This window comes from Lonchura striata, chromosome 5 (assembly GCF_046129695.1).
Source record: "Lonchura striata isolate bLonStr1 chromosome 5, bLonStr1.mat, whole genome shotgun sequence".
NCBI lineage: Eukaryota > Metazoa > Chordata > Aves > Passeriformes > Estrildidae > Lonchura > Lonchura striata.
The window spans coordinates 51,373,383-51,382,867 of NC_134607.1; the positions used below are offsets into that span (position 1 = coordinate 51,373,383).

The 9,485-nt window shown below is 33.7% G+C and overlaps 1 protein-coding gene across 2 annotated transcripts in view; it reads right to left on the bottom strand.

The window, feature by feature from the left end:
* MGAT4C (MGAT4 family member C) overlaps positions 1 to 5,180 on the bottom strand; it is a 323,729-nt gene extending 318,549 nt beyond the window's left edge. For both annotated transcript variants that reach the window (XM_077783549.1, XM_077783548.1), the window contains exon 1: positions 4,840 to 5,180. The gene's annotated coding sequence lies outside the window, so the exon portion shown is untranslated. The remainder of the gene's footprint in view (positions 1 to 4,839) is intronic.
* Between the last annotated feature and the right edge of the window lie 4,305 nt (positions 5,181 to 9,485).

Here is a 9,485-nt window from a genome sequence, read left to right on the forward strand (position 1 = left end):
ATGACAACACACCTCAGAAGTGTCCTTCCAACAATATATATATGAAATACATGCTTCACTTAATGTGAAATAAAGTGAAATATTAAAAATTCACCTAAAATAATGAAAGTTTTGGGCATCAAAGTCAATAAGAAGTAATCAAGGAATTTTTTTTCAGTTTTTTGAAATATAATTTTTTCATCTGCCTTAACTTCTGATTAAGTTTTCAAAATTTGAGAAGTTATGGACTGTTGAAAAGTTTTGCCAGTCTTCAGCGGCAGCTGGAAAGGCAAAGCATAAGGAGTTTTATGTGCAAAAAAATAATGTACCTTTCAAAGCCCTACTAACAGACACAATTTAAAATAGAAACTTCATGCTGATAGATGTTGAGGGGCAACTGGAATACTTAAACATATGGAATTTGATTCCACTCTCATTTATCCCATCGCCTTCAATGTATTGACTTCCAGAAGAGAAAGAGGCAAACTGGATATTAAATGACATTCAGAACAAGATCCATCACTACAATTTCTTCAGTAATGTTATTTATCTCTCTATGTCATAGAGTGATTGTAACGACAGCATTAAGTTAGAAAAGCAATATTGAATTTCCCTGAACAAACCAAATTTTAATTGCACCTGAAAATACATACTACAGAAAATTCTGCATATTTATTGACAAGAATAAGAGACCAGCCTAGGATATTTCAGAATAACTTCTATGCTCAGCAATGCATAAAAGAAAGAAAAAGTACAAGAAAAAATTAAATATATTCTCATATTTTAATCATATTTATTTTCTACTGCATAGCAAGGTGAAACAAAATTCAAATTTACAGTAAAAAGTTTATTTAAAATTATCTTTGAAACATATACTTACAGATTTTCTTGCTCTAAAATGTGGGTTTTCTAGAAAGGTAATAGGGGTAGTTATTACAGATTTTCAAATCTGTTTCATAACATTTAGTTGATGCAGAATAAGTGTGGGACACAAACAGAAAACCCCAAATCTTTGCAAGTGTTTCAAAACAAAATGCTTTACTTAAAATATGTCAAACTAAGGTAATCATAGAACAAAAGAATTAATGTCCACTTTTATAAAATTAACTGAAAAATACATAATCTGAAAGATGTTACCCTTAAGGAAAAATGAATTTATTTAATCACAGACTTGTCAATATTTTTGTGAGGCATATCCCTTTCAACAGGAATATCAGCTGCTTTACACTTATTCGGTTAGGACAATATAAGTCACTAAAATTGTGTTATTATTTGATCTGAATTCTCTTAAGAGATGGAGACTAAGTAAAGAAGAAGAAGTGAATTCAAGTGCTTATTTATATTTTTAAAAAATTCTTAGGACATGAACATATATATCAGCTCAGTAAAATATTAATGTTCGCTAAAATTTCTTATATTTTGCATAACTAAAATAAAGGGCTAAAAGATACAACACAAAACTTGTGTGAGGCATTGGACTTGTCCCTGTAGCTAGGCAAGGTATCCCACAATTTAAGAAGCTGGATCACACTTTGAGAACATGCTGAAGCATTTCAACCAAAATAAGACAATATGTTAAATGTGAACTAGCTTTTTTTAATCTTCTTTCCACCACTCTTTCTTGAATTTCTTTACAATAATCAGACATGATTCTCAGGAAAAACCATCATTTTACTCTTGTTCACTCAAAATTGTGAAATTATATGTGTGAAAACACAGATTTTCTGTATATCATTAGACCTACTTAATTCTTAGCAGAATTAATATGTAATTGAATGTGCTGTCTAGTTAATGGCCTGTGTAAATGATACATATGAACCAAAATAATTGATTTAATAAATGCTTAAACAGCAACAAATCAGTCCTGAAATGTAAAAAGACATGCAAAGGGAGGAAATAAATCAGGTCATAGCACATCCTGATCTTGGAAATACCCAGGTTTTGCCTGAGAACATTCATTTTATCATTATCCATGCCCCTAGGTCTTTCTTCTTCTAAGCACTTTTGCCACAAGTTACCTGCTAGAGTTCAAAGAACAAATGATATTAAAGAGCCGTGAATTACTTTTTACTAAAAAGTGTTCCTAGAAATATTATTTTTATCCACTGTATAGAATTATGTATTATCACAGACATATTGCCAAATCTAAAATAAGTCAGATGGAAGAAGAATGACACAAGTAAGAAGCTGCCTTTTTTTTCAACAATTCGGTGTAATAGCTTTACTTTTTAGAGGCTCACTCTGGGAGAAGAACAAATTATAAACTCAAACACATGTTAAATAAATACAAGGGAAAACCAGGAGCATTGCATAAAAAAGGTCAAAAATTTTCCTTTTGTTTTTATGATTTCTCTAGCACACAGCAGAACAGGAAGGAGCGTAACCTATGGAATCAAGGAAGGAATACAGTCAACATATAAGCTTCAGCAAAATTTGGCACAGGAGATAAGCAGTGTTGGCTAAGGATTGCTGAAGAATGTAAATAAAATGGGTGTGTTTATTACATTGCTGTAAATTCTTATGCATAGCTATTTTATTTTTTAATTAACTTCTTAATGTAGGAAAGAAGAAAGAACAGTAAAGTAAAGGTGGAACAGGAATGCCAATGGAACCAGGACAAGAAGAAGACTACAGACTATAAATTTAACACCATAAGAAACAATTTGTGCTTCAGCTTTCTTCCCAGACTATTGTAATCCATTTATGCTATACCATATTTTTTAATACAATTCTTTACAAAAATGGTCTAAAAGGATATCAGAAGGCAGTAGAACTATCCACATGAAAATGGCATAATATGTGGGTACATCAGAATTCTCTATCAAGAGAATGGGGGAGGACTATTACTGAATATCATGATAAAAATAAAAAGGAAAAATAAGGTAAAAATGAAACATAAAGCTATTAATCTTCATTAATTTCCCATTATTTAATATCATCTTTCCATTTAAATCTAGTTTTAGCGTGTTTCATCTTGCTTTGGAGAAAGGATCAAGATACTTTTGTGTTGCTCTTGGTTACTCCCTAGTCACATATAGGAGAAACAATTATATTTAAAAAGCTAGTGGTTAAAGTAGCCAAACATTTTAAAGGAAACATATAATTGAACCCAAAGAAGACAAAATGGAATGTGATCTGGAAAAGTTACTTTTTCATATGAGCAATGTACAATAAGAAAAGGCTGTATTACCCTCTAGGTTACAACATTCATAAGTGATTGCACAAAATGCTGAAATATCCATGGATATCTAGAAGCATGTTATGATGCCTCTGTATATTTAAGTGAGAAGTTTAAGAGACTGGGGAAAACACAGCTATTGTGCACATTTCCTTTTAAAAATATCTTGCTGATGGTAGGACCCTCTAGGGAGAGCTTAATGGAAGCCTCTTTGCCTGAGTCTTTCTGAGGTCCATAGGAAAGGAAATGCTTTAAGAGAGTTCATTGGAAAAAGGATAGAATCAATCTCTCTACTTTTTTCTTTCATCCTTTCCAAGACACTCGGGGAAAGGAACTTTCAGGGGTTGCATACAGGAGCAACATGTACTACTGTAATTTTTTATTAATGCCTTGAACATACTATATTCCTTAAACAGAGGAAGATAAGCATACTAGAAAATGCACTTGTCTCACATTTACTTCTTTTAACCAATATGGGCTTTTGAGACCTCCTTCATACCCCAGCTTTGTATCTACTTCTATCTTACTGCTTTCTTTCAGCAGTATATTCAAAAATATGACAAACATCTGTCTTGTGACTAAAAATTCAGTTCAGCATATCAACTGCACAATCAAGTACACCACAGACAAGCTCATACATCATTTACTCTAGGTAGCATGACAGCAGCCCAGCCAGTGCACTGGACAAGAAGCTACAGATAAGCATTTTTACTTTCTCAGGGCTTAACTCCTGCTTAGCCCTGCACCTGCCAATATGTGCTTAAGTCTCAGAGCTTGCACTCAGCTAGAGTGCCAACCTGGAAATGAAACAAGACCAGGACTTTAACTTTAATGTGGCTGTGCTTTTTCCATCTCTGCAGCAACTCCCGCGCTTGGAAGAGTTCAAAAATGTCTGTCTGCTTCTGCAGTTTAGAGAGCTTTCATTTTTAGGTCAGGCTGCCTCATAAGATACAGAAATGCAGCAAGCAATTCAGATTAGGAGGAACATGCTGTAATTCATATAAACACAGAAGTTTAAAAGGCAAGAAATTATTTACAGATTTTATTTTTAAATCTCCTGTTATGGTTTATAATCCTTATGCTTTACTAAGAAGCTCCTGGAGTATGGCAGTACAGATGCAACAACAGACTTCTGTCACATATCTATCAGAGATTTTCAGAAAGAAATATTGTAACTCTCTATGTGAAAGGTCAGAACATCATAGTAAACAATCAAATATCTAACTCCAGAATTAATTTGTAGTACTTTAAGGGGAGTTCTGCATATATCCAGGTTGGAAAATATTTTGCAAAATTAATACTCATCTATAACAAATTTAAAATCAGACATATGATTTTGCTATTGTTTATTTATTGTTTCAGAAAACAACATTCTCTGGACAGTCAGCATAAACTTGTGGCAATATTATATGCAGCACAATGGAATTTTGCTTTTTTATTTAAAGGTTAGGGATTGGTTTTGCTTGGGGGGATTGCTGACAAAGCACTTGGCAGTAGGTACAACACATCTACAGTAAGTAGATTAGAGTATTTTACCTGCAAACATGCTGCAATAAAGTGCCATCATTCAATCAATACAGACTATTTAGTTAACATTTTTCTTAATGTATCTGGATTACCAGTTCATTAGATCATTACCTGATAAATAGTGTGGGTAATGAATTGAGAGAGTAACTACATACCTTCAGGAAGAACCTGCCCGATAACAATAATCCATTAGAAAAACTGGCAGTATCCTCTGATCTATTGCCCGCAAAGCTATGACTTGATGGAGAGTTTCATTCCCTCTGCTCAGCACTCCAGAAGAAAATCAGCACAATTTAAATATTTCTCAGGATGTGACAGCTCCCTAGATCCCTGGCTGCTTTCTTTTCCCAGGGGTTGACAATCTGGTGTTCCAGTGTGCATAGAGCAGTGAAGATGAATTGAAAAAGCTTGAGATAAATTAGGGATGGCTAAGTTAAAATTGTCTCTGCTCCCGAGTCTCTCATCTGCAGTCTGCAAGCCTATTTTGCTGTGAAAAAGCTAGATGGCAGGCTGCCTCAGTGAGTTCTTCTTAAGCGACAGGGAGCATTTTCAATGAAGAAAAATTCTCCCATTATCTAAGCTAATGTGACTGCAACTAAATCTAGTCTTAAAAGTGTCTACTAGCATGAAATTCATTTTCACTGCTGCTTTCTTTCAAGCCACAGGTTAAAAAACAGAAAGGAAAAGAAAAAAAAGAAAAAACCACAAAAAACCCCCACAACAAACCTTTAAAGCACCACCCTAGATTTTTCCATATGAAAAAATACTCAAACTTTTAAAAGTTGATAAATGGAAACACATTTCATAACTATGCCCAAAAATCTAAGTATTGGTAATTATCAGTTTCCAAAAATTTATCTGTTTACACTGAGTTCATTGTTCCACTATCTGCTCTTTCCATTTTGATTTTAATAGGTATCATGTTATTGCAATTCATTTTCAATGTTCTAGAAAATAAAAGAGCAGTATTTTCCCCTTGTTGGCAAAAAATGAAGTGACAGCTAAAATTCTGAACAATCACCATGTTTAGCATTAGTAGATAATCCTAGATAATCCTCCAAAAAAAAGTGATTGATATTTTTCAATGCTTCTAAAAAATATTGTGTAACAAGTTGTTTTTTCTTTATTATGAGCTGCTTCTCACTCTATTTCACAAAAAGAGAAAGAATTGAAATTTTCTGAATCACTCTAGTGCCAAAGCAATTTGACAAAGTAACTAATATCTACCGTTATGTAAAAAACTTTACATTGAAAACACTAGGTCAAGAGTTTTTCCTTAAACTTATCAAATGAAGTTTTTTATCCTCAAAAACATTGGATAAAAATAATTAGAAAAGGTATCATTTCAAACAGTCATGCTCCCTAGTAAACAGATATTTCTGCAAACCCTCGCTCTAGTTTCAACTGATCTAGCTTTCTGAAGTGCTAGATATCTACCACTAATGACTTTCTCAGACTTAATTTCTCAATATCATGGAAATTCAGCCCCCCATGCTAAGCTGTAAATAAACAGAGATGCAGGTGAATATACATGAATACAGCCTTAGTGTGAGAGCATTTTGAGAATGATAAATAAATATATTGCCAAGAAAGAGATATAAACCCTGCTTTCATCAAAAAGGCATGAAGAGACTGAAAATCTTCAGGACATGACTTCAGAAGTCTCTTTTTTCCCCATGCCCTGGGGTAAAACATTCACTCACATTAACAGAAGTCTACCAGGTGAAGTGAAGAGGCATGATTAACATTTACAAATTTCCTTGGGGTTTAAGTAACTAAAGCCACGGCCCCACAGAATCTCTGTGTTTCACATTAAAGGCATTATGTCCAGCTGATTTTTTTTTTAAACAGAATCTCCTTTGGCCTGTGTCCTAATAACCACCCGTTGAAGCATATGCAAGCACTTGACCAGATCCAATTGCTCAGTACATACAATACACATAAATCTACCCCAAAGTAATTTATAATCCAAAGGGATTAAAAATTTTCCCATGCTGCCTTGCTCAAAGATTATTTTGGGTGTTGCAACACTCACACTTCTAGGTGACAGTGGCTATGCTGCAGTCCCTGTCGTTAATATTTGTATCTTTTCTACATAAACAGATAACAATATCTCAAGTCATAGAATCACAGAATGGTTTTGGTCAGAAGAGACCTTCAAGATCATCTAGGCCAAACCCCGCAGCTTTAGGTGGTCCTGTTTGAGCAGGGAGTTTTGTCTACATGATCTCCAGAAATCCCTTCCAACCCTAACAATTCTCTAATTTTCACTCTTGTTTAGGAACTGTCAAAATCCTCAGTTCATAGTTCCAGTGATATTCTGTTTAAATGTTTCCTAATTTTGTTAGCCTTTATTTTTCAAAACATCTCCCTTAAATTATTTTAGATTATTAGATTCCTCTTTTCTCCTGCTTGCAAAATTACAGCATCTGCTGCTGAAACTAATAAAACTGCAAAGACCTCATTGTGCAGCAGCCCAACCCTAAATTTCCCACTTTCACTTCACAATAAGAGAGAAAGCTGAAAGCCACCTGCTAGCCTTAAAAATAGTGCTGGTTTGTGTGCTATTTATTAATTTTCGAATGAGAATCGCTCACATCTCCCTGCTCTCAGTGTCTATTGCTTCAGACAGAGCCATCAGTGCCAATCTGCTGTTTCTCTTGGTGCCTTAGCAACTTGGGTCAAACAGCAATATCAGTGTTTCAAGTTTCTATTCATAAAAATCTACAATCTCTAATAAATTAAAAATATATAATAATTGTAATTCACTATTTATAGTGGTATTATTATTTTAGAAGATATGATTCATTCATATGCACTGGTTTGAATAAACAACATTGACATATCTTCTAGGAGGTTTCTGATGAATTTTGGGGGTGACATGGAAGGAAACAGAAAACCAATTTAGCAAGCAAAACATAGTAATCCAAAATGCCTCAGTAAAATTCTGAACTTTGACTACATATTCTCCTCTGCTTCCTCCTTTTTAGTATCAGATGGAGAAGAAAGGGAGAATGTAACAATTGTTTTGTTGTTGTTTTTTTTTTTTTTTTCCCAGGGAAAAAAGCTTTAGTATTCCTTGAGGATGTTTAGAGATTTTGTCCAAGACACCCAGCAAAGAATAGTCACTCAGTTTGCAGAGTTTAGAACAAGACATAAATTCACAAGAACTTCCAGGACAAAAAATAATAGGGCTTGGCTTATTATTTGGTTTATTATTTTGGCTTGGTTTAATTTTGGTGGGGTTTATTTTATTTTGCTTCTTTGCTGTTTGGTTTGTATTTCCATTCCAAGTTATTTACTGGTTCAGTTTGATATTTTTTTGGAGTCGATCAGAGAGGCCCAGATGGAAGCAGAGGTGACACTTGGCATAGCATGCTAGATATTTTTGATGTGCTGTAATTCAGTTATGAAAACATGTTTCAATATCTCAAAAGACAGCAACATCACAATGAGCAGAGGGTGAAAAAGGTGATAGTGGAGTGGAGCACATTGTAACACAGTGACATGTTACCTGCCTGGGTAACAGAAGTAATTACTGTAAGAGTACTTTCACCTGGGTACCTCAAAACTTTAGGAAAGCTGATTTCTATAAACCATAGTTATACACTGTGCCTATTTAATTTTTAAACATATATAGTATCATGATTTCCACAGTTACAAGGCAGATTTCTAAAGAATATTAAAATCCCTTCTATATAATAGGATGCAGTAAAAAGATATATATTTGGCTAAATCTTTAGAATTAATAGTCTCCTGCAACTGGTGATTCTTACTAAGTAAAGGAACTCAATTTACTTAAATGTTTGTATTACCTATTTCTCTGTCATTCTTCACTGCAGACAAAATACTGGTTAATAAATTCAGAATATATTCTCCTAGCTTTACCCTGCCTGTCTTCCATTAGATTTTCATAGAAGAGAACTTCTAATGGGGAATTCCAGTGGGATTAGAGATATGCAATTCAAAGATGAAAACTTCAGTGACAGAAAGTGAGACTTTGTTGCTACTCTATATTGTATTTTGCATACATATGTAATAACTGAAAAACTGCAATGTGTATGCATATAAAGAGTTAACTTTTTGAAGTCTCCTTTTCATTATTGTGAAATGAACCCTGGTATAGTTTTAGATGTGTCATATGTTTTTTCACTGTTCTTAGAATACCTGTAGTCAGTGTTTGCATGTTTTAGGCCATAGCTTGCTGCTATTTTTTATCTTTTGAATTCATAGAGGATTAGGTCTGAATGAAAATAAATCACACATAAAAATATTTTGCCTAATCTTAAGCGTTAATAGTTGAAAGTGTTGGCTTCTATTATGAGTGCACCTTAATGCCCTTCTGCCAGTGATTTTCATACAGTAACCACTTGTAACATGGGAAATGACATTCCAAAGAGAAGTATGTAAATTTGAAGAGAAAAGTGAGACCTAGATGTGCTATTTGGGTTCCACTTGCCAAATTCTGTGGGAGAATTTATTTAAGCCTCTCTTCAAAGTTGTCTTCCACATGGTTCCCAGAAGAAATTAATTGAGACTTAGTGAGGGGAAGAAGGATGAAAATATATGACCTTAATATGCTGATGTTTATTCTCCTTTTTGATTACTGTAAACTTTCTGCTTTCTTTCCTTCCTCATTGTGCATTTTAAAGACAATAGAAAGAAAATAAATAATAATATGCAGAAACACATATTGTTAAACAGTAAGGAGACATATTTGCTTCTAAAATTTCAACACTCAATGAAAGATTCTTCAAATTTCCTGCAATCAATCTTTTAGCTAAATATTTGTTCCCTTCAG